The sequence below is a fragment of the Macrotis lagotis genome, chromosome 4 (assembly GCF_037893015.1).
Source record: "Macrotis lagotis isolate mMagLag1 chromosome 4, bilby.v1.9.chrom.fasta, whole genome shotgun sequence".
NCBI classification, from domain to species: Eukaryota; Metazoa; Chordata; class Mammalia; order Peramelemorphia; family Peramelidae; genus Macrotis; species Macrotis lagotis.
Window position 1 is genome coordinate 147,937,031 of NC_133661.1, and position 25,776 is coordinate 147,962,806.

The 25,776-nt window shown below is 37.3% G+C and overlaps 1 protein-coding gene and 2 long non-coding RNA genes across 6 annotated transcripts in view; 1 reads left to right on the plus strand and 2 right to left on the minus strand.

Annotated features, from left to right (window-relative positions):
* The window catches only part of LOC141521587 (uncharacterized), a 165,969-nt gene extending 149,961 nt beyond the window's left edge, over positions 1–16,008 (plus strand). For 2 of the 3 annotated variants that reach the window (XR_012478016.1, XR_012478015.1), the window contains exons 2-4: positions 11,111–11,231; positions 11,922–12,049; positions 13,531–16,008. This is a non-coding gene — a long non-coding RNA (uncharacterized LOC141521587). Of the gene's footprint in view, positions 1–10,704; positions 11,232–11,921; positions 12,050–13,530 lie in introns of those variants that run through there. The other variant, XR_012478014.1, reaches the window with a different exon arrangement.
* Positions 1–25,666, minus strand: part of LOC141521589 (uncharacterized) — a 33,501-nt gene extending 7,835 nt beyond the window's left edge. The window contains exon 1 of the long non-coding RNA XR_012478018.1: positions 1,892–25,666. This is a non-coding gene — a long non-coding RNA (uncharacterized LOC141521589). The remainder of the gene's footprint in view (positions 1–1,891) is intronic.
* The window catches only part of RORA (RAR related orphan receptor A), an 861,625-nt gene that overhangs the window by 449,860 nt on the left and 385,989 nt on the right, over positions 1–25,776 (minus strand). The window lies entirely within an intron of this gene.

Sequence of the window (25,776 nt, forward strand, 5' to 3'; positions counted from 1 at the left end):
TTCAGGGACCTTCTTGTTTTATAATGATAAGCTAATAACCACTTTTTGTGATTTGTTATGTTGGCTGGCAGTTTGATGAGAAGTATAAATAATCTGTTAGCTCTTCCCCATCCATTCCATACCATATAGTTGACTCTCAGTCCCTTCCAACTTGGCATCTTTGAACCTAGGATTTCCCATCCTTACACACTGTCCCCATTTATGGTGACCTCTTCATTCCTCATTTTGGAAACCTTAGTCTCCTTTAAAGAGCAAAGAGCAGCATAGGTGTACCACCTACATGAAGCATCTTCTCATCTTTCCACCCACTAGTGTTTTCAATCCTTTGAAATTTCTTGCATTCCTTTGAATTCAATTTATTTGTGCCTCCCCTTCATTGTTTTGGAATTTGTGTTAGTGGTCCAGTGCAAAGAGTACAGGCCCTAGCGTCAGAGGGGCCAGGGTTCAGATCCTGCCTCACTGCTTATATGACCTCAAGCAAATTAAACCTTCTCTCTCTGAACCTCAGGTTTCTCATCTGTAAAGTGAGTGTCAGATTAGATCTCTTCTGAGATCCTTTCTAGTCGTAGAGTTTTCTTTCTCCTGCTCCCCCCAAATAGAAAATAAGCTCTTTGAACACATGAACTATTGTATTCTTGGTTTTATATTGTTATTGGTTATTGAATTAATTTAGAGCTTAACAGGATAGCAGAGTTCATTCAGTCCAAGATTCTTATTTTATTGATTAGAAAACTAAACCTCAAAGAGGAGAAATGAATTGATCAAAACCATTAGTTAGTGGCAGAATTCAATTTGGAAGAGGCAGAATCAGATCCAGGCATCCTGATTTCTATTCTTCTCTCTCTCTGTCTGTCTCTGTCTCTGTCTCTCTGTCTGTCTGTGTCTGTCTGTCTGTCTGTCTGTCTCTCTCTGTCTGTCTGTCTGTGTCTGTCTGTCTGTCTGTCTGTCTCTCTCTCTCTCTCTCTCTCTCTCTCTCTCTCTCAACTAGGAATTTCTCCCCCTCAGTCACCACCAACCTTCACCAAAATGAGAAGAAAAATTACCTTTAAAAATGTAATCATGTTCTTCTGGGCAAATAGCATACTCCAAATGTGCAAACAGCACACTCCAAACAAGGGTGCCATCCAGAGAACACAATAAGCCTGTAGAATTGTTTCGTTATGATGTTGTCAGCTTCCCACTAAATTACTCCCATTATACTTTCTAATTATGTTAGAGTATTTTGATGGGGTGTCCTTCAGCAAATGTACCACATCTACAAACAGGGACATAACTGCTTACCATATTTTTTTCTGTAATGACCATCAAATTACATTTTCCCTTAGCAACCATTTTTGTGTTGATCTTTGTCTCCAGAGTTGTCAAGCACCTGAATGGGGCCAAATTAATAGGTGGGCAAATTTCCAGAGCTATAGAGGCTTACTTCCATCATTTTTGAAAGAGATTTTGCTCTTCCATGAAAAAATCCTGGCTAGTGGCTCTATTGCTGAAAATGTTGAGGTTACCACAAATAATCCACAAAATTCAATTTGATTCAGTTCAACAAACATTTATCAAGTGTTTTTGATGGGCAAGGGATTTTGATAGGCACCAGGGTTACAATATCATAACAAAAATACAACAACAACAACAACATAATTAAACCAGTCCCTATCCTCAAGGAGTTTATTCCACTAACAAAACCTATAATTTAACTTCATTCCCCTTCAAAAAATCTATCATATGTCCCTTGTTCCTCAGGGTCCAACAATATTATTTTTAAAAAACCTTTTCTAACAGATGTTCTGGGATCATACAGAAATAAGTTGGGTGATGTTCTTATTACCAGCAGCAAAGATCCTTCCCTTCTAGAGTTGTTTGTTTGCTCTATTAAATTCTGAGCATGTCTTACCACAACCTTGATACAGAACAATTTCAGGTTTAACTTTCTATCAAGCCAACCAGCTGTGAGGAACAGAAATCCATAGTTCTTAGTTTCCCTTAAAATTCTGTGAAAAGAGAATGAGACAGTATGGGATGGTATGTTATAGTACAGTATATTATATGGTACACATTCTCAAACTTTTTGCTCTCAAGACTACCTTTACACTCAAAAAACTGAGGACACCCATCCCAAGAACTTCCTTAACTCTATTCATTGATATTTTACATTTTATAAAGGAAAATATCACAGCATTATTATGAAAATTGTTTTGACCTTGTGAGCCACCAAATAGATATTGGGGATCCCTTGGGTTTCTGGGAATCTCCTTTGAGAACTGCTAGTACAATGGAAAGAACTTCAAAACTGGAGTCATAGATACAAGGTTCAAATTCTAATTGCTTCTTGTAATACCTTGGGCAAAGAGGTTCACCCCTCTTGGTCTCATCTTAGTTTTCTCATATGTGAAATGAGTGGGTTGGAGGATTTTTTAAAAAAAGTTATTCCAAGCTCATTTAATTTCTAATTGATGCTCCTCTGATCATGAGTAAAAGCCACAGTTAGAAGTCCTTTGCTACTACTGAGGACAGAGACCCTGACAGGATCCTCTATGAAAATGGTGCCCTCAGAAGTGAGAGCCCACTGGAATAGGGGAAGGACTAGGGTGGTTTAGACTGTATGCTCATGGTCAAATAAATTTGAAGAGTTTGCTCAGGTGCTGTTGGGTAGGAGATGCTAGACCAAGAGGCTCAAAGTCTGAAAAAAATTTTTTTAAATGAAACAATAACCTACCTGGGAACAAAAGTGTTTGTAGACTGAGCAATGAAAGGCTACATAAATGGATTTTGGTGTGTACCTTGTTAATGTTTTGTCTTCAGCTCATCTGAGCAATATGTTTTAAATATACGATCCTCCATTAAACCACAGCTCCACCAAAGCAAGCAATAGTTGTGATTCCCTTCACTATACCTAGTTTTGAGGAACAGATATCTGGATCTAGATGAAACCTTAACTGCTTGAGAACATTCTTGACTTCAGTAGACTATGGCCATATCAATGGCTAATCATTCATTAAGGAAATAACACCAGGACTATTTTTCAGGGCTCTCACTCTTTCCATCAAGTTATAGTCATGCAACCAAAGGGGTACAAAAGGAAAGGCTATAATTAATAATAATTACTATTATTATTTACAAATTCTAGGTGACCTTTTTGCTGAAACAGGGATGATTTCCTAATTTATTTTCTCCAAGTTTCAATGAAGTTATCTTACTTCACCCATAATATTCTCAGATGTAACTAATAGCAATCTGAGGGGCATCCATATAGCAGAAGGAGAGCATTAGGAAATGGGAAGTTTAGGGATCAGGAAGTCTAAGTTTTAGAGTCAGTGTGACATATAACAGAAAGACCACAGATTCTGAGTTCAAAAGGGTAGGACCTGCATTAAAATCTCAAGTTCTACTCTTTTAATGACAGTGTGATATTGGACAAATATTTAAACTTCTCTATACCTCATTTTCCTTGATAAATAGCATGCTAGATGTTCTCCATGATCCCTTTTAGCTTCCTCTAAAAGATTCAAATCCCAGTTCTGTTACTATAATGATATTACTGCATTGGTATATATTGGAAGGTATCTTAGGGTCAATCTTGTACCATATACTTATTTTAGCAATCATGAAACAAAAGTTTAGAAACTTAATTGAAATTTAAAGGACTTGCTCATGGTCACAAACTAGTAAGTAACAAAAATGGAATTTCAATTTGTCTTCCTAGCTCCAGTTCCAATATGCTATTCATTAGATCACAATGGCTGTATCCATGATAGCTTACTATAATATCAGTTGACTATGAGACAGTGAACAAGTCATCTAAGGTCTAGAAAGCTCAGTTTTCTTATCTCTTAGATGCATACTTGTCCTATCTATGCCATAAGGAATGAAATAATAACATATGACTAATGAAATAAAGGTGAAATTACAAAATCACACAGATAGTCACAGTAACCATATTATCTTTTTTTGAAAGTCTAATCTTAGCTAACCCTATGGTCCAAAATATAATATTACATATCCTATTAAGGGATGATAGATAGAGTACCTGGCCTAGAGTCAGTAAGATTCATCTTCATGACTTCACATCTAGCCTCAACACACTAACTATGGGACCTGAGCAAATCATTTAACCCAGCTTGCTTCAGTTTCTTCATCTGTAAAATGAGCTAGAGAGGAAATGGCAAACTATTTTAGCTTCTTTGCCAAGAAAATTACAAATGGAATCACAAGGAGTCAGATGTGACTAAAGATGACTGAACAACAAACAAGGGACAAAGATTCTATGTAAGCCCATTAAACAACATGAATGATCTGTTTTCTATCATAGCAGTTCAGAGCAAAGAAATCATTCCCCATGGTACATGAAAGATCATAGTGAAGTTTGGCTATATAAAAAGGCAATCTATGAAAAGAGTCAATGACCAAAGGGGGCTATGGCAAGAAATTATTTCAATAGCCTAAGTTGCTGGTACACTGGAAAAAATTCTAATCTGGCCCCTAGAAGACTCATCTTAATAACTGTGTTTCTGTTTGTCTGTTTGGGGGTAATGGAATAAGAACACCACTGTTGGAAGTCAAAATACTGAGTTTGAGTTCTGAAGTTGATATTTAATAGCTGTGTGAGCCTGAAAAAGTCATTTAGATCCTCCCAGATTTTTTTCTCATCTGTAAAATGGGATAGTGTTCTATCTCATATAATTATTATAAGGAAAACATTTTGAAAATCTTTAACACTATATAAATAGGAATTGGTATTCCTATTCATCTTTGCTTTGATATCAAACCTTCATTTGATCTTTGATGGATCACTTTAGCCTCCTTTCATCTCCCACTTCCTTTGGGCTCTGTTTGCCTACCTAATAAAATGAGGAGTTTTCACTAGAAAACATCTGAGGTATCTCTCAGTTCTAGAATTCTATCAACACTTTAATCTATAGATAGCTACATGTCTGCAGAGCTGCATTTAATGATAGAATCTGTGTGGGAACCTTTTCCATAAAGGCAGGACACATAAGCTACAGACTGAGGCCTTTAGTATTAGAGTGGCTCTCTAATACTAAAGGCCTCAGACTGTAGCTGCCAAGAGATTAAGTAACTAGTTCATGTTCACTCAGCTAATAAATATTAGAGGCAGGATATGAACTCAAGTCTGAGTCTAAATTCAGCACTCTATCTATCATGCCAGAGAGCCTCTCTTGTGGGCTTTGAGTTGTTGCAGAGCAAAAGAGCTATCAACAGAATTTTTTTATTAATGTTTCTATATCCATCCATCCATCCATCCATCCATCATCCATCTATCATCTATATCTATCTATCTATCTATCTATCTATCTATCTATCTATCTATCTCTATCTATCTATCTATCTATCTATCTATCTATCTATTATCTATCTATCCATCTATCAATCTGAATAAATTCAGTGTGTATATCTATATCTATCTCTACCTCTATCTCTATCTCTCTATCTCTATCTATCTATCTATCTATCTATCTATCTATCTATCTATCTATCATCTGTCTATCTATCTCAATAGCAAAACATAGCAGCTAGAGGTGACTTCAAGTTCAGGATGACCTTGGTTCAATCCTACTTCTGATAGCCATAGATCATGAGTTCCAAGACAAGTCACTTAACCTCTTGGCATCTAGGTAACTCTTTAAGACAATATATTGCAACTGTTCATTAGTAGAGGAATTACTTAGTCAAATAAAATTGCAGGTTTTTTCTGCAATTCACCTGCCCACAATACTACTGAGGCAGTATTGCATAGTGGATAGTGGACTGGATTGGGAGTTAGAAAGATCTAAGTTCAAATCTAGCCTCTGACACATTGGTCATCACTTATCTTCTCGGTATTTTTTGTCATTTATCTCTTAGACTAAGTTAAAGGTGTTTGAAGACCTTCAACCATAGTTTTCTATACAATGAAATTTCAGGTCTAGAAACACAAAAGTGTATACTTGTGCATATCTGAGTATACATACATATATACATGTGCATATATATATATACATATGCATATTGGGGTGGGGAGAGGGAGCAAATATAGAAAGCTAATCTAGAGGTCAGGAAGACTTGGGTTCAAGTCCATTCTCTAACTGGGAAAGTCATTAACCTTTCAGTAACCCCAGCAAAGCTTTAAAACTTTAAGTCTAGTTTCTATTGGTATAGAGGATCTTGTAAATACAAAAATCACAGATCAGGGTCAAATCTATGCACACACACACACACACATACACACACACACACACACACACACCCATGCATATATACAAAGATTAATGAACTCAAACACTCAAACAGAAGTCTCGCTTCTTACTCATGCCCCCCCCCAAATACTTCTGAAATTCTGGTTGGATTCCTTGCTATACTAGTACATCTTGTAATATCACTTGGCAATATTCCAGGAGGAAGCATCAACTTCTCTAAAGAGGCCATGGGAACTTGGTGTTACAGATAAAACTTTATGGTCTGACATAAAATGAACAGATTATTTCCACTTGGATGATCCATAAAGCACAGCCATACTGCCCTGGTGTGTTAATACAGCATGGTGGCTTTAATAGCATCCACAGAGTATCTTAGAGGAAGGACATAACTGCAATGGCAACCTTTTATGACTAACTACAGTATAATGAAAGAAAATTAATTAATTCAACACTATAATAATTGTAAAGGTTTTTTAAAAAAACACCTCATCATAGAATCTATTGTAAGTCTAAACTACTCTAGAATATAAAGTACCTTCCACTGAAAAACTCACACCTCCAATTAGCAGTGTTAGCTCCATTAAATTGGGATACAACTACAGAGACTTATGTGCTGCTTTTAAACCTCCCCCACACTGTGCATTCGGAGGTCAACTGGCAAGTTCTTGGCCTGTTACCGACAGGTGCAAAATACAGAGAATTTGTTCTTGCATAATAATAATAGACAAAAATCAGGCTGAAAACAAATTTATATGTTTATTCCTTGCAATATTAAGAGGACTCACTCTTTGAGTATTTGCAGATTAATTTTACGTGGCCACCCCCAGTACAAATAAATGAGTATTCAACTTGAACATTACTTTTACTTAGTCTTGAAGGAAAAAAAAATACTCCTACATTTCTATTATTTTCTTTTTCTATCTATCTATCTATCTATCTATCTATCTATCTATCTATCTATCCATCCATCCATCTATCTGTTTATTGAAACTGAAACTGTTTATCTTACACCTAGTATTATCATTGGGATGGCAGGGAGCCACAGTGGACAAAGAATCAGGTTTAAAGACAGGAAGACTCATCTTCCTGAGTTCAAATTTGGCTTCAGACACTATCTATGTGACCTGGGTAAGTCATATAACCCTGTTTGCTTCCCTTTTCTCATATGCAAAATGAGCTGAAGGAAATGGCAAACCATTCCAATATTTTTGCCAAGAACACCCCAAAAGGGGTCATAAAGGCTTGGATATGACTGAAAAAATAACAACAGCAGCATTGTTAGTACTTGGCAAACAACTGATAATATTTGTAAAAATATCAATTCTATGGCTTATGCTAATGAAATATGACTTAAGGAAGAGATCAGAGATTTAGTGTTGGAAAGGAATCTCAGAAGTTCAACCCCTTTATTTTAAAATAAGAAAACTGAAGCTCAGAAATGTAAATGATGAGTTCAAGGTCACCATGGTAGTAAGCAATAAAGTTAAGTATTGAATTTAGGTACTGTTACTCTAAATCTGGCAAGTTTCCAAATCTCTAAATTATATAACACATACACCTGAACTATTCAATGTTATGAGTCTATGTATGGTCAGATAAGTCTTTTTTTGTAAACGACATTATAAATAAATGAGAAATTGTATTTTTATGATATTTGGGAACTAGGTAAAGCACTTCATTATTATTTCTATCTCATAAAGAGCTATTTCAGTGATTCACAATGACTCATGGTCTAAGGATGATAGCAAATAAAGTGGTGGTAGAATCAGATGTGAGAGAAGGGTTCAGTGAATTCACTTTCTTTGTGGGTTATTGAGTTGTCCCATAAGTAGTATGCTTTGTGGACCCTGATGCTCAAGAGAACTGTACAGAATGGCTGCTATAAATTGGAGCCAATCTTCTTGATACAATTTCATTTTGCTGTACTCATAGATACAGTAGTAAATACTTTCTTCAAGGCTCAACTCACCAATTGGAAGTCCTTCCTGATTCTCTTGATGGTTTGTGCTTTCTCTCTCATATTTTTGTATTTATTTTAACTGTTTAAATGTTAAAAAGGAGTGCAATAGCAGAAAGAGTACTTGATGTCGAATCAGAAGAAGCTGTTGTTAGGGTTGTTCCATCATTTTCAGTCATGTCAGACTCTATATGAGCCCATTTGGGATTTTGCTGGCAGAGATAGTAGGGTGATTTGTAATTTCCTTCTCCAGCTCATTTTATGAATGAGGAAACTGAGGCAAAGTTAAGTGACTTGTCCAAGTTCACATAGTTATTATGTGACTCAGGCCAGATCTGAACCCAATAAAATGAGTTTGAGTCTTCCTGACTTCAGGCCTGCATCCACTGTATCCACTGTGTCACCCAGCTGCCACTAATCAGAAAACCTGAGTTAAAATCTTATTTTTGACATTTACCTGTGCCACCCTGGCTGACCTTAACCCCTTTGGACTTCAGTTTCAGGTTGGTCCATGTGGTCCCTGAGAGTCCTTCTAAGTTTAGTTTTGTGAGCCTAGGGAGAGATGTATTTAGTACTTTGAAGCTTGAACAATTCTTTATTCTTCATTATTTATTAATCTCATTTGAGCTTGACCATAACATGGCAAGACTGCAGTTATTATCTCCATTTGTAGATGGAGAAACTGAAGCTAGGTGACCCAGTGATAGCAAGTGCTGGAAATGCGATTTGAATTCAGGTCCTCCTGATTCTAAAATCAATACTCTCCCTCATTATCTCCCTAGTAGAACATAATCTTGTCTTTGTATTTCCAGTATTTCTAGCACATTTTCTTGTGCCTAGAAGGGTCTTAATAAATGGTTGCTGAATAAGGAAATGAATGACAGATGGAACCCCAAAAAAGAATACACCCTGAAACAATGGGCCAAGGTGGATAGGGAAACCTAACTTTCCATTCCACTTATGAAACAAAGTTGTTAATAGATTCAGTGTGGATCAGAAGCATTTAGTAACGGTAAATGCTTTGGCCTCTTCCTTGTAAAAGTACACTACAATAGACCACCCAACAATTCCTCTGAAATATTATTCTTCGTGGTTACTGCTTTCAACCTCCTGCCTGATTCATTTTAGAAGCAAGTTCTATTAAAAAAAACCCAACAAAAATTAAAAACCCTTCCTCTGAAGATCTCAGCTTTCCATCATTCTCATTGTCTGCACCCCATGGAGGAAGTTGGGCTGCAAGAGCCCCAAATTTTAAGCTTATGCTGTCACACCCTTTGGAAAACCCACATTTTCCTCCTATTTAAAGAAAATCAAGTAACAACAGACTAACATCTTTTGCAAAAATCCAACAGCCCTAAAGAACTTGGAACTAATTAATTGTGAATGCATCCAGTGGTGTGCTGGGAATTCATTTTCATAGCCTTCAGGAGGGTCCAATAAAGACACCCTTTCTGAATGTTACCCTGCTGGATTCTCTTTGCAGATTTTGTCCAACAAGGAGAGTTCCATGACAACAGGACAGCATCATGCTTCCTGGATCTTACAGAATTATGCTTTTGACAAACGGCTTTCCATGCTTGAGACATCTGTGTCGCAGAGGGCTTTAATTTACTTTTAACGCCCCTGGCCAAAGAAAATGTTCTTTTTGGAAGTCTTGGGCATTGTTGCATTGGGGCCCATAGTCACATTCCCTTCCTGTAAAACCATGTCATCAAATTTGCCTCCACTGCCACTGAAAACAGGAAACATCCAAATGCTCCCCCCCCCCCAATAATGATTGAAAAACGGATTGCACTCTTCAAAGCTATTCTGATATCATTTTCTAATACCACTTAGGACTCCCCCTGGTTGAATGCAAGTTTCTTGAGGGAAAGAACTGTCTCATTTCAAAATTAGCATTTTTCAGTGCTCCCAGCACAAAACAGATAAGCTTGTGGATTAAGTATTCTTTTCCCTGAAGCATTTCCTAAATCCTAATTCTAATTTACATTCATATAGTACCTCACAGTTTAAAAATAAGGTGCTTTCCTTATAACCAGTCTTTGACATTACAATTAGAAGTATTATCTCCTCTTTACAGATGAAGTTATGGAAATGTAGATAAAGTTTGCAGACAACTGCATGGCCAATGAATGTCAGAGCCTGGACCCAACTCTAGATATTTTTTTAATTCCAACTGTAATGGTCTTCCAGTCATTGCCTCCCATTATTTCTTATGACCCTACTTGACTCCCAGATCCATTTCTTCTCCTTCGTGTAAGTAAGTATTGCTTTGAGAGGTCTAGTGGTATGCATTGTTTGACATCATCCCAGCTATATATAACTTTCTGTGATACCTACAACAGGTCTCTGCACACAATGAATATTTTTAATAGGCACAGTAAGGCACAGTGGATAGAGGTTCATTCCTGAAGTCAGGAAGATCTGTATTCAAAGTCCACCTCTGGCACTAGCATTGTGTGGTTCTGGGTAGGTCACTTTAATACTCTAATTTTTCTCAACTGTAAAATGTGGTTAATGCCAGCTTAAATCACATGAGCATAATGAGATAATTGATGCAAAGGCCTTTGCAAAACTTAAATTTTACAGAAACATAAGTTATTATTATTATTGCTAGTTATTAGTTGACTTTTATTAAAAAGCTTAAATTCCATTCCAATTCAGAAAACGTACAAAAAAAAATCAGGTTATCTGAAAACATCTTGCAAGTATCTTAATGAATGGACCAAAAAACACATTCCCAAGATCTAAACCAATGCAGCATCTCAAAATTCATTAACAATTTAAGTTCTTATTCACTTTGCTTCCTCACACTTACTGCCTTCAGACATTCAAGCTCTTCCCCCCCCTTAGTTAGCAAAATAAATATATCAGATGTAGCAGTAGAAGCAATAATAGCAAGACTTCACTTTTATACTTCTGAATTATGTCTGAATATGACCATGATTTCTTCTCTTTTAAGATAATGGTAAAATTGCCTAAATCATATTCAAGTGGCACTCCAATAAGACCTGATTTGGTTTCATTTCTATTCATGACGAAATAAATGCGGAAAATGTCCTACTTGTCACAGGCTAACTATGGTAAGGGAACTTGAAAAACTATTCCACTGAAGTGAGTTTGTGCTTCTAAAGAAGCAAGTGTCGAGATCAAATTAAATTAATAGAATTTTCCAATGTTAAGGAGGACAGAGTGACTTTCTCTTTGGCAGCAATCAATCTCTTGGGAAGCTGCAAGAGCTAATGATTTGGTAATACCTTTTTGGATCCTTGGCCTAACCCTGTAAGAAGGAAAAACCTAGAATTAGAAACTGAAATGTATGACATTTCCTTATTCTAGGTTTTCTCATTTCCCTGTCTAAGACAGCTGTGCCCGTTTACCTCCAACTGCAGGCTCAGGTCCTTCCAAACTCTAAGGTCATAATGGGACCTTGAGGTGGGGACTCCCTTTGGTACTGCAAGTTTATTGTGACTGTTTGAAGACTCTTTTCTTATATTCTACCCTTTAAACACCCAGATTCTTTGGCTTGGGCTCCTGGGCTTATGCTACCCACACTATGGGCTAAGGTCCCTGATTTTTTATTTTTGTTTCTTTCTCAAAATCCTAGAGTGAGGCAGTCATGACTGCTATTCTCCCTTCCTAGACTCAGGATCTCTTGTCCACTGAGACCCATGGCCATTTGTTTGCCTACTATTTCCTGTCCTTTTTGGATTTGACCTGTGTGATCTGCTTAACCTGACACCTCCCCTTGTGCTTCCTAATTGCATTTCCAGGCTGAGACTACTATCTATACTGCTTTTCTCACTCAAGGATTTGAGCTGGGGAGGCTGAGAATTCATCTAGACCACAGGAAGAGAGCCCATAGACGTTGCTTGGAAGGCAGTCTTTTGGAAAACAAAAGGTGAATAAATATTAAATGTTACAAAATAATAAAGGGGCCAGAAGAGAAGAGGAAAAAAGCATATTATGTGACTGAACTGTAGTAAATGTATTATAGAAATTGTTTCATTTGACCCTCATAACCCTACATGGTAAGTGCTAGTTTTATTTCTATTTTACAATTGAGAAAATCTCCACAACAGATATCAAATGACTTGCCCAGGGTCACACAGCTGCTAAGACTACTTACTAGTCTTATTCTTATTCTTATTATTAGCTATTTGAAGCTGTATTCTTCCTGATTCTCGTCCCAGCACTCTATCTACTATATCATCTAGCTAATGAGAGGCAGTTTGACATGGGAGCCAATTATAATACTGGTCTTTGAGTCAGGCTCCTGTCATAAGTTGATTGTGTTGCTCTTTCTAAATCATTTAACTTCTCAAAGGGTTTCAGACAATTAAGACTTTTGTTTTGGAGGCAATCAAGGTTGAGTGACAACTTGCTCAGGATCACACAGCTAATATGTGTCTGAGGCTGGATTTGAATTCAGATCTTCTTGACTGCAAAGTTCATTGCTCTATTTACCATGCCATCTAGCTCCCTTATTTTGCTTTGGAGGCAGAAGAAATTAAAACTCTAAAATATACTGGAAGCTCCTAATCACTGATGAGATCACAGATCTAATAGCAACAACAACAAAAAATGAGGTTCCCCAAAATCCCATTAACTACAGAAGGGTAGAGACTGGGCCTGTGATTTCAAATGACACTGGGAACTCCTGTATTATCAGTTTGGGAGTATACTTTTCCAAGACAAGTTGGCGTTTTCACTTAGTGTTTCAGTTGCCCAGAGAAGTAAAAAGTGACTTATTCAGGGTGACCCAGTTATTATGTATCTTGGGCTCAGGTCTTCCAGGCTCCAAGGACAGCTTTCTTTCCAAGGCTGCCTCTAAAGTAGAATCTGAGAGATAAATGAGAAAACCTCCTAATGAAGTTAAATATGAAAGCAGATAAGGGAACTTTTAAAAAATAAATTACATGGCCATATTTTCATCAATAAAATGGTTAATTAAATCTGGGATATACTATGGAATGTAGGCTAAGGAAGAAGGATTAGAAATAAGAAAATAGGGGCTGCTAGGTGGTACAGTGGATAAAGCACTGGCCCTGGAGTCAGGAGTACCTGGGTTCAAATCCAGTCTCAGACACTTAATAATTACCTAGCTGTGTGGCCTTGGGCAAGCCACTTAACCTCATTTGCCTTGAAAAATCCTAAAAAAAAAAGAAATAAGAAAATTAGAAATAAGAAATTAGAAATTAGAAAAAATAAAAAAAAGAGAAAAAAAAGAAAATAAATAAGACACTCTAGAACCCTTCCCTCAATATCCCAGTCTTTAGGTAGCATGTAGACTGCTCAAATGATGACCTCGTGCTGATTTGATTGCATTACTGTAAGTAAGTGCTCAGAGACAAGGGACCACTTTGTGCTTTGTTTTAACAGCTCCGGAGGTCATTGCTATGATTTGCTCATCATCATCATCATCATCATCATCATCATCATCAACATAATGATAAATTTTGTTTGTCTTTTATTCTCAAAGAAGACCACAACATCAGGGAGGTGATGCCATAAGAAGTACATGAATTGGGCTTAAATGGTGGTGGTGGTGGTGGTGGGGGAACTGTGCTAAGGTACCAGTCTCACTTTCTCTTCCAGAACCAACTGAATTTAGTGGCCAAATATGAATCAGGACAACTGGAGATGACCTTGGAAGAGAGGCAAGCTAGGTTAAGTGACATGCCCAAAGTCATACAGCTAGGAAATGTCTGAGGCTGGATTCGAACTCTTATCCTCCTGATTCCAAGGCTAATGCTCTATCCACAAAGATATCTAGCAGCCCTTATGTACATGATAGGAAGTTAAGGAATCATTGTTTAATGGTATATGATAACTGATGATAACTGAATAAATAATTTTTACTTTCACTAGTTGTCAGATTTAGGGCACAGTGATAAACCTTTCATCTTTTCTTGCAGCTTCTCAATATTCGTTTAAAAACAGCTCTATAAAGCCAACCATGGATGCCATAATTGTCTTAATTTTAAATTAAATTAAATTAAATTAAAATTAAGGCAGATATGGGTTAAAGTTATAGGTGTGCCTCTCTTCATGACAACTTGACATGTGAAAATCCAGAAACACCAAAAACAAAACAAAACAAAATGAGAGAATGATTATTCACGGTTAAAAATGATTCTTTGCTTCATCAGAGGGGTTTTTTTTTTTGCCTTTTTTTTAACCATAGATTTATATTATACAGGGTTACTCCTTAGTGCATTTAAAATGTGATTCAATTTACACAAATTCAATTTATATGCAACCTTTCAGCAATACAGCTAAAGTCAGACACACAGCTGGGCTCGAAACAATAAAAGGAACTGACATTAAACATCAGAAATCCACGCTTCCTGCACATTTTCTGACATAATTCATTTAATTGGGTGAAACAGTCTCATGTGATCCAGTACCGTTCTATGCCATTATTTAGAAAATAAGGATACGGTTAAGTTATCAGCTTAGAGATTATAGCTAAGGCTCAAAGGCCTTTTCAGAACACAAAATGGCCACCATGCCACCCTTATCCCATTTTTAATAATTCTCCCAGTCTCCTTTCACCATGAAAAGAGGAAAGTATTAGAAAACAGAGTGACGGTTTTTTGGGAACAATAAGCTGCATTAAAAATTGTACGCCAGACAGAAAGGGCACCTTTGAAATGGAAAAACACCTCAAACAAGTGGGGCCATTTACCAAAACAGAGGTAACATTTCTATCCATTTAGAAAGTGTTTTCTGGTATCTGCCTACCGCCACTCACCACAGAGATAATAAAAAGAAAAGATGATAAATCTGTTTATGAAAAAAAATTCTGTTCAATAATTCATTACCCTCTTGGATCACAAAATACAATTCAATGAAATAAATAAATAAAATTTTGCTTTTGCTGCCCAACTTATCATGTACAGAAAGCCTCAAGACTTAAATCTTGTCTCTTGGCCCAAAATATTGCCCCCTGGTGCACATGTATCAGAGCTGTTTAGAGTCTCATTACAGTCAATACATAGGTGATATACTGGTCTCCTTCAGCTCTCTACTTTCCTAACTGCATTTAGCATCAATCATTAATAAGTATATCTTTATCTCTGTTATCTAATTTAAATCATCTTAGGAGGTACACATCACTTTACTTTTCACAAATTACATTTCAGTTAGAAGTCATAGTTGTTGAAAATAATTATTTTTGGTTTTTTTTCCCCAGATTTGACTATAAGGTCACAAAATATTGTTTCATCTACATGGGCCTCAGTTTATCTATCTTTGAAATGAGAGTATTGGATTAAATGACCTAGAGTTTCTTCCAGTTTTAAATCTAAGATCCTTTTTAATAAAGGATCATAGATTTGGAACTGGAAGGCACCTCAGAGGTAATCAATATAACTTCATTTACCAGAGCAGCAAACTGAGGCCCCAAAGACACCAAAGTGACTTACTCAAGATAGTAGTCAGTAGAGAGAACCAGGTCCTCTGACTCCAATTATAGATCCCTTTTCACTAAATTCCAATATTAGATCTAGAAACAACCTTAGTATAACACAGAGTAGAGACTAACAAAGATAAGGATTCTGAAGCCTAGAAAGAGTGTGAGCTGTATATAGACTACTCAACTAGTGAGGATGAGCTAGGACAAGCTCCCAGTTCTCCCCAGTCTAAGAAAATAATCTTTAAAATTTAATGACTTTGATGTATGTTGAGGAGGAATATGAGCTTATATTATAAACATAGCTACTGGAAACTCAATTTATGAAATAACTTGTGAGTAAAATGCTCATTCTGTACTGCACCAGTGAATCAAAAATATAAATTTATTACATATTGGAAATAACAGAATTCTCTTTAATCTTTATAATGTTTTGTGTTGTGTTTTTTTTTTTTGCAGTGCTTTAAAATAAAGTTTACTTTTCCAACAATTTTACTTTATGTGAGTTTTTTCTTCTTACTGGTTAAAAAAACCCCAAAACCCCCACACAAAAAAAGATAAAAAACAGTGCTTGCCACAAATAAGCAGGCTCAGGTGGTCAAACATTGGCAGAGGCCCCAAAGATCAGAGGCGTTGTGGTAGATGAGGAGGAGGGTGCCTTTTTCAGTTGGATACAAGTCTGTGGCTTACAAATGGAACAAAAGAGCTATACTGGGGTGCTCAAAATAGAATGGAAAAAAATATATCCAAAAGTGAGAGAGAAAAATTGACAGAGAGGACATGAGAAGCTTGCTTGGGAAGCAATCTAAAGAGACCAAAGTTAGTCCAAACCTCCCAAACCTGATTCTTGCACCCTCTGTATGGCAATTAATGCTTTGAAAATTTCATTCGTCTCCTCTCCTCCCTTCTCCTTCTCTCTTTGTCACTTTGAGAAACCAAGCTTTCAAATATCTATTTCCTAAATAGATGTCTGTCAGTCAAATAGGAAACAAAGAGGAATGCATGTAGTTTATTCTGTGTGCTTCACAGAATTCATCATATTGCCATCTGCCTAGAACTTAAATTCACAGGGATTTGCCAGAGGTTCAAATGAGTTAAAGGGTGTGTGGCAGTCACACAGAAATGTTGGAGGAAGGATCTGAACCAAGGTATTTTGGACTATTCTTACACTATCCAGGATGTTATGCTGCACCTCAGGATATAGTGTTAAAAACAGAGACTTGTCATAGGAAGGTAGAAGCATGGCAAGTGGCAAGGTTGTATTGAGATCAGGTGGAGGTGATGATCACCTTTAAAGTCTGTCTTCAGGAAAATGAGAATGGTTTCTTGCAAAAGACTTTCTATATTATATTACACTGATATGACAAGGAAAGAGCAGATTTGGAGTCTGAAGACTTTATTTTCAGTTCCTGTTCTACCACTTCATATATTAGAATAACAGATTTTTTTGCATATAAAATTGGAAATAATAATAGTAGCTGACATTCCACATTTTATTTATACTACCAATTGTACAGGGTTATCCTGAGCTAAGATAAATCTTAAAGCACAAGATAGATGTCAGTTATTACTATTATTCTTTTGCATCTCTTTATGGAAATTTACACTTGAGGATAAAACTTTTCACCCTATAATCAGAGACTTAAAATGCAAATATCTCCAGAGGACTAAAAGGTAAATGTAGTAGGTACTATGAGAGATTGCTTCTAGTCTGCTCTCTAGGGATCTGAAAATTCTCTTAAATGAAAGGGAGTTGGAAAGAGGAAAAAGTTCTACTTTTTGGAACTTGGGGCAAGCATCACAAAAGGTGAATAGCATGAATACTGTTAAACTGACCCCATGACACAAAGAAGTAGCTTGGCTTGGAGAAGCATTCACCTAGGTAAGGAAGCCAGCCTCCACCTGGTAGTTTCCTGTTTCAACTAATTACTGTTGCTAATGAGGTGCTAAGCACAGTAGTTTTTAGGCTGTTGGAATATAAATGCTGTCAGTGCCCTCTAAATTTGATGCCCTAGGGCACAGCCCAGGTCCTCCTGACCTAGTTATGGCTTTGTTAAAGGACACAACCTTCCTTTTTTTGTTAATAACAACTTTCTTTTCTATTAAAAATTGACACTTTTTTTTTTAATTTTGGAAGGAAGGATGAAAAAGGAGAATGGGAAGGAGTCATGAGGCCCTGTGAGTTGTTAGGCAAGGGAGATGAGAAAGAGAAATTAGAAATTAGCAAATGATCTAATGAGAGAAAGTATGGTGTTGGTTAAGATGGAAATAAGGTGGAATCCATTTGTTGGGGTTAGTTCACTGAATTCTTTAATTAATCTCCCTGCCCCTAAGGCCTCTGAAGGCTTAGGCAGCACCTGGGACTTGAAGGCTATTTCCTGTCTCATCACTACCCACAGACAAGTGAGAGAACATTTCAAATCAAGAGCCAAATTCCAAGCCTGGGTGGTTCTTGAGGAACCTTTCCTTACACTTGCTTACTTACAAACTCCTCTTAAAGAATATTACTGCCAAAGGCTTCCCAGTTGGAAACACCAAGCTAGGCTCATCCTGCATGAGAAATCGTTCACCCCATTAACTCAGGTGCTATTTATGACTTTGATCTTCATTGGAAGTGGGCATGCATGTCAGCAAAAAAAAGCAACTTTTTCACATATACAATTAGGATGATGAAAGGAAAAATGACTTGTAAAGCAAAGCTTTTGTAGCTACTAAAATTACCATGTCCTCATCCCACTTGCATAGGGAACATATTTTATAGCTAAGACTCACTTTGAGACAACCAGGTCTATTTCTAAAATAGTTTGGCATACCTGCTAAGTGTTTGTGGCATAGACTTGGAAGGCAATGGAGAGCTTATTAAAACCCTTACCATTTCCCAAGACAGATCACCATACTCATTGCTCTGCCACCACACTCCGACATACAATCTGCTTAAAAGCAGGATTTGTGTCCAGGTCTTTTGCCCTTTTGGACATTGAGATAGCCTTCTTCCCTATTTCTTATTGCTGTTGAAAGTAATCTGTGCTTGGTTGGGCTGTCACAAAAGAGAACTAAGGCAGGCTAGAAGAAAGCTATCAGTAAGATGCTGTTCTTTGCAGAGGCTCACAGAAAGCTGGAATTAGAAGAAAGACTTGAAATGCCTTTCTGACTTCTGTGATCTTCTGACAGAGATGTAAAGCATCTCAGATTTGAAACCCCTAATGGCCTGAAGGAATTTGTCCAGTTGTGAAGACCACCTCTTATTCTTCTTCTCACAGTCATGTTGTCTTAAGTACATATGCCTGTTATGGGATAAGAAAGGGCAATGCAAGAGTTTTTGTGCTTTCTTTTTTTTTATCAAGGTCTCATATCAGCAAAGGTTATTATTAGGGTTTAATGGAGGAAAGTTCTGTAATTCAAGGAAAAGAAGAACCAGGAAGAAAGAGAATGTAAGAATGAAGCAGATGGAAACTAAGGAAAGTGGAAGAAAAGAAGAATAGGAAAGAAAATACATTTCTGGTGCCTAAATAATGGTCAACATTAGAGAACTCTACTTCTTTCTTACCTCCACATTTATTTATGTGGGTGCTTAAGGGCCAGGGCAGGGTGGAACAGGAGAGGGAGATGGAAAAATTGTCCTTTTCTGGGTTGTGAGGTGGCATGGAGATGAAAGGTTATTTCCCCATACTGCCAATGCAGGCTACCCCAGTATTCCAGAGTAAACACTTTACAGTGGATTCGCTACCAAACTGGGAGGGGAATTTGCTAAAGGATGTGGCACTTTGTCAAGTTTCTGGTATTCTCTCTCTCTCTCTCTCTCTCTCTCTCTCTCTCTCTCTCTCTCTCTCTCTCTCTCTCTCTCTCTCTCTCTCTCTCTCTCTGACTTTGTCTTTCTCTCTGTCTCTCTTGTGACAGCATCTTTCTCTTTCTTTTTCTGTCTCTCCCTCTTTCTTTCTTCCCCTCTCTCATTCCTCCATCCCTCTTCTCTCTTCTCTGTGTTTTCCTCTGTCTTTATATTCATGTTTCTCTACCTCTCCAGTCCCCTTTCTCTCCTCTCCTCTCTTCTTTTTTATTTCTATCTCTCTGTTTCTGTCTTTCTCTCTCTTTCCTCCCTCTTTCCTTCCTTTATTTCTAGGCTTGCTCCTAAATTACCATCGTCAGAACATAATCTTTGAGGTACAGTAAGGATTATACAATTGTAAACAATCTGTTCCTTAGAATTGCAGATCTCTAACTTCCATGTTTTTTTCTAGGTCTTTTGATTCTGCATCTTAGCATAGTGAAAAGACTGTGAATGAGAGGAAGAAAAAGAAATGTGAAGGGATAATGGGGGAAAGGAATGGAGAGGGTGGTAGAAATCAATAAATAAGCAATTATTTCCATGTGCTCTCCTGTGATAGGGATTGAGGATGTAAAAATAAGGATGAACACTCCTGCCCTCAAAGACTTAAAATCTTTAAGGGGAAACATGTATTCATGTAAGTAAAAACCTATTCCCTGAAATCTTGTGGGAGCACAACCTTACATGGGATACTCTATGACTCAGACTTTTCATCCCAACCATCTTCTTGACATATGCCTACCTTTACTGTCCTCCATCTCTTATTTTACATCTTCTAGGAACCATAATCAACCATACTAGCTCATCCTCCCTATACTTTCCTTGTGCAAAATGCTATTTCCTGACTCCCTTCCCCTATTTGTATAATCTCTCCTTTGCCTGCAGTTAGGATAGAAAATTCTTGAGAGCAAGGACTGTTTTATTTTCCTACATGTATTTTGTATTTTTGGCATGTTGCATTTGTATTTTCTGGGCACTCAGCATAGTGCTTGGCACTAACATATGCTTAATGTAAACTTTTTCATTTATTTATAAGTACTAATTATTAGTAATATTTGTCATAAACATTTATTGTATTATTTAATTTTTTACAGAATGTATATTCTGTAATATTTCTGTAATATTTAATTACAGAACATACCCAAAGAGAAATTTATGGATGGGACAGACATCAACAGTTGTAGGAAGCAGGGCAATCAAGAAAGATATCAGAGAGGAAATAGTATCTGAGATAAGTTTTGAAGGGAACTAGGGGTTCTTAGAGTATAGTGCCTTCAACAGAGACAACAAAAGTAAGTCAAAAGCTTGCCACTGTTATCTAAACTCTATCACAAATGGGCATGTATCATTGAATATGGTGTGATGGATTATGAATTTCCTTCCCTTTCTCAGTCTGGCACTTTTGACTTTCCCAAAGATTCCCTGTGTTTAAGATTCTATTATTTTTCTCCTTGGTTAATTTCATCAGAAAAGAGGAAAGATGAAACTAGGATATGAACTTGGAATTTTCTGAGTCTGAGGTAGTGACAGTAGACTGTCCTGAATTTACCCCAAGCAGGGATGAGACATGAATCCAAATCACCAGTTAGATTTCCATAGTACCTCCTCCTAGGTAAGACACACTGTAAACACAGGGGATTATCTCTGTCACACTGTTAAATATCATAAAGTCTATATAAATAAATATTAACTTATGTCATTCAAATTTTAATGATTTGATGCATCAGGAGAAAGAGGGAAGATGCTTTTCCAATACAGCAGTCTTCAAAGGGTGTCGTGTAGGAAGCAGAATTGTAACTGGATCCTTGAATGATAGGCAAGCTTGAAAGAAACAAACATTGGCTGAAATATTTGGCTCTTGATATTAAAAAAAAGTTGTAGACATAGCCTTTATTTCTATTAGCAAGTGGTAAAGTATCATATTAGAAAGTTAAAGTGCAGCTTGTCAGTGACAATCACTATATCAGGCACTTTTATTTTATTGTGTATGTTTTGTTTAGTAGGTCAATAACAGAAGTGGGGGTTGTGTATTGGGAACTGCTTGATGTATTCAAATAAAATATATTAAAAATTGCAAGATGTTTACAGTAGGAAAATTGATCCATGGAAAAATAATTCCTACTTTTTCTGATCAATATTTATAAATTTTCAGAATTACATTTTCTCTAACTTATCTGACATTTCAACATTCCTTCAATTTTCAGCTTCTTTTTACTCTTTGGGCTTATACTGGGACCTAATATGAATAGAATGAGAAATTCTCAGAAAGAGTTTTTAGGATATTTCCTACCATTCAGTAGCAGTTTGTAGTAAGATGTATAAGCCTATTTGATAAGAATCTGTCCCAGTTTTCCACACCTCTCAAACTCTTGTCTCTCATTTGCAAAGCAGTCCTTCCAAGAGGGTAGAAGGGAAGGGCAGATAGAGCTTCATTGTGACAGTCTGAAAACCTCTACCTTCAGGGTAGTTTTTTAAAATGCTGATGACTTTGTTGAATTTCAGAATAACCACACAAATGATCAGCTATGATGGGATGTATCTCTATGGAGTTCCCATTATTAAATATTACAAAAATTTCCTTATACAACAATATACTTGAACATTCCCAGAAAACTCTGTGTCTATAAAATAAGAATGGATCACTGCAGGATCCGAAGTTCAACAGAAGAGCATCAGTTAAATTCTGACAATATCCTAGTCCAATTAAACTCTAGATTGATAAGTCCACAAATACTTAGTATTTTGACTTATTTCTGATTGAAACTGAGAAGTCAGGTCATCTGAAAACTCTGACCTATAACAGAGCTCCAGTTCTCGTTTCTAGGAGAAAGGAGAGTTCTTAATTTTGTAGATTATTCAAAGTGTTGATTCATATCAGCATCTACTAACCCAACAGACTGTATTAAAAGAAAAGTTCATTTTCCAGTTTGAGCTGGTCCTTCCATGAAGACATACCCTTGGTTTTATTTTACTCACTGATTTTTATCAATCAGCACATATTACTGAATATTTCCCTATTCAGGCATCATTGCTACACTGACCTTATATAGGATGCTAAAAATATAAAATATACAATATTGTTGGTCAAGTGTTGTTATTATTGAGTTGTTTCAGTCATGCCCAACTCTTTGTGACCTCACTTGTGTTTTCTTGGCAAAGATACTGGAGTAGTTTGGCATTTCCTTCTTCAACTCATTTTACAGATAATAAAACTGAGGTAAAGAGTGTTAAGTGACTTGCCTGGTTGTGGGGGCGGGGTGTAAAATAGCTAGTAACTGTCTGAGGTCAGATGTGAACTCAAAGTTTACTGACTCCAGGCCTGATGCTCTACCCACTGCATCACCTCATTGCCAATTGTGTCTAACATCAAAAAACATCTTCTATAACATAATTTGATTGAAGAGTTGTGGTATATCCAAGGAGATGTCAACAGCATTGCATCATATACAGAATCATACAAGTTAAGGGCTCTTAGAAATAATCTATTAGATTGCCTTCCTTTTTATAATTGAGGATACTAAAATATAATTTAGCTAGTTAGATGGCAGAACTAGGATTTGGATCATTGTGCCCTAATCTCCAACCCAGTGTGTTCTCTCAGCTATATCATAATACTATACCATACAGCTTTCAACTATACCCTTGCTTTTTTACTGTGATACCTCAACAAGGACCTTGGAAGAAATCCCATATTCCCAATAGTGATGAAACATGTGCTGACTGGTCCAGTCAGTTTCAAATGACTTTGAGTAGAGGTGTTATGGCTGTTATGCTATGTTATCTGAGAACCATCTTAGGTAAATTCACAGAAGCTTATCACTGTGGTGGCTGCAGAATGACAGACTTTTTGCTCAGAATTTAAGACTACTGATTGAGTCATCAAGGGGTTGTGATTCATGTCAGCAGAAGTTGTAGCCATACCCACCAAACCATAGATACCTTAATTATTGATGTCTTGGATAAAGGGATAATTGTAGAGAGTGGATAATTAGAGGACAGGACCATATGTGATGATGTGCTAATTGTACATTGAACATGTAAACATTAAATGAAAAAAAGCAATTAAGAAAGGGAGAGATCAATGTAGACTGCTTTTGTTAAAGAAGCTCCACAGAGAAAACATAGCAAAATTACAGATAACTGTTCCCGAATTCTTAGTTCTGTATTTCTTGCTATAGATTAATTCCTCCATTGGTTTTCCTTCATCCTCAATCTACACCAGTGAAGGAAGCACTTCTCAGTCTGTTCTCCCCTTAGGAAGTAAGGAACAATTCAAAATCAGACCTCTTAGAAAATTCTGCTTTCTGTAAGTAGGTTAGGAAGAAGGATTGAGTATACTAAGCAAATTCTCCAAATTCAGTTTTTTTCATCTGTACCTAGCATCATAAAGACAATGTCTACTCTAAGGTTCAATATTATTTATATCATATCATAAAATCTAACTTGAAATAGTTTGAAGAAAACTTTGCTTCATAGACCAATGTATCCATTCTGCATTGTCAAGAAATGAAAACTATGTAGTTCAATGGATTTTCCTTCTGAGTAGGGTTAGCTATACTGCCCAGGTTCCATAATTTCAAGTCAGGTGTCTGAGTTCCTCTGATTCCTCCAAAAATAATATAAAGAAAGAGCTCTTAGCCTAGGGATTAATTCAAGATGTTTGTCACTACCCATGTCATTTAAGTTCTTTGATCCTCAATTTCCTCATCTGCCAAATGGAAAGAAATGATACTTTTATTAGTTACTAAACAAGGCTATTCTAAGGCAAGTGCTAAGGTGAATTATTTTTCTTTTTTCTGATGGTTTGTTTGTTCTCTTCTGGAAGACCTTCATTTTCTTATGCTGCATTCAGGGGATACAAATCTTAAAAGAAATGAAAACAAAATGTTCCTCTTGATCCTAATTCTTCCACTAATTAGCTTTGTGCCTCTTGGCAAGTCATTATATCTCCCTAGGACTCAGTTTCCCATTTGTAAAATGAAGGGCATGGATCAGATAACTTCTGGTCCCTATATCTATAATCTCATGAACTCTACTCCCTTTCTTCTCCATCTTTGTCTCTCTCCTGCCCCTGGGGGCTATGCTTCAGGGTTCTGGGGAGGTGAAGTGATGGCATGTAGGTGCCCACTGGGAGGGAAGGTATTTTACTTTTAACCAGGCTAGCTGCAAATCTCACTCATCCATAGTGCCCCTCTTTGCTCTCCCCAGGTGCTGCCAGGAGAAGCAAACCAAAGGTGTTGCTGAGTGGTGGTGGTAGTATGTGTTCCTTTTTTGTTGAACTGGGTTGTTATGCAGAGAAATCTTAGCATTGCAGTAATCCTGGATTATAAATAATTTAGCATATTTCCCTATAAACTGCAGTCCAGAATCCTTGCAAATAAGAAAAGGATTAACTTTTTTAGAAGTACTTGCTCTTGAGACTTTAAGTTCGAGGCAGAACAATGCTTGCGGTGGTAATTCCATCTATTTTAAGACCACAAAACCACACCACGTTGAAACCAGAGCAGAAGATTTTAATGCAGTGCTCTCTCTGAAGTGCCCAACACTAGAACGAGAAAGCTTTCAAAGGGAATTAAGTAGACAGAGAAAGCTCCTCGTTCATGTCCAAATCATCAGGAGACGGCTGAATAGGATTCGCTGTTCTCAGTGGGAAGGACCCACACCGCGACTAATGTTCAAAAGAGGGGGAAAAATGTCTTAGGAAGATCAAGGACCCTGAATTCTGCTGTCAGAATTGCCTGTCTGCCCATTAGTACCTCAAAAGGACCCTCTTCCGAGTGAGTGCCAATGTGAATCTGCAAACGAGCCCATTTGCTCAGAACAGCCAGGACCCCATCCCAGGGGCACTGTCATTATGTAACATTTCCTCCATACACCTGATGTCAGTGCTGGGGCAGTGAATGGGGTTGTACTTTCAGGACTAGTGGGCAGAACTGGGGAGCCAGCAGTGAGGGAGGAAGTAGCAAGAGGTATCAAGGGTCAGAATTAAGCTGATGGTCAAGGATGGGCAGCTTAGGCTGAACCAAGGTGGACACAGGAAACAAGTTCAGAGGGAGCAGAGTGAGGTCATGGAGGGGTAAGGGATGGGAGAGATCGACTTAGTGGTCCAATAGGTAACAGAATCAGGGAGGGAGACAAAAGGTCTAGAACGGGGAGGTCGGCAAAAACAGGAAGAAAAGACAGAGTGGGGAGGAAGAGCCAGTACAGAAGCAGATGCACACACAGTGTCAGATCTGATAGCCAAGAATACAGAGAGAGAGAGAGAGAGAGGAGAGAGAGAGAGAGAGTGAGAGGAGAGTGAGAGGAGAGAGAGAGAGAGGAGAGAGAGGAGAGAGAGAAGAGAGAAGAAAGAGAGAGGAGAGAGAGAGAGAGGAGAGAGAGAGAAGAG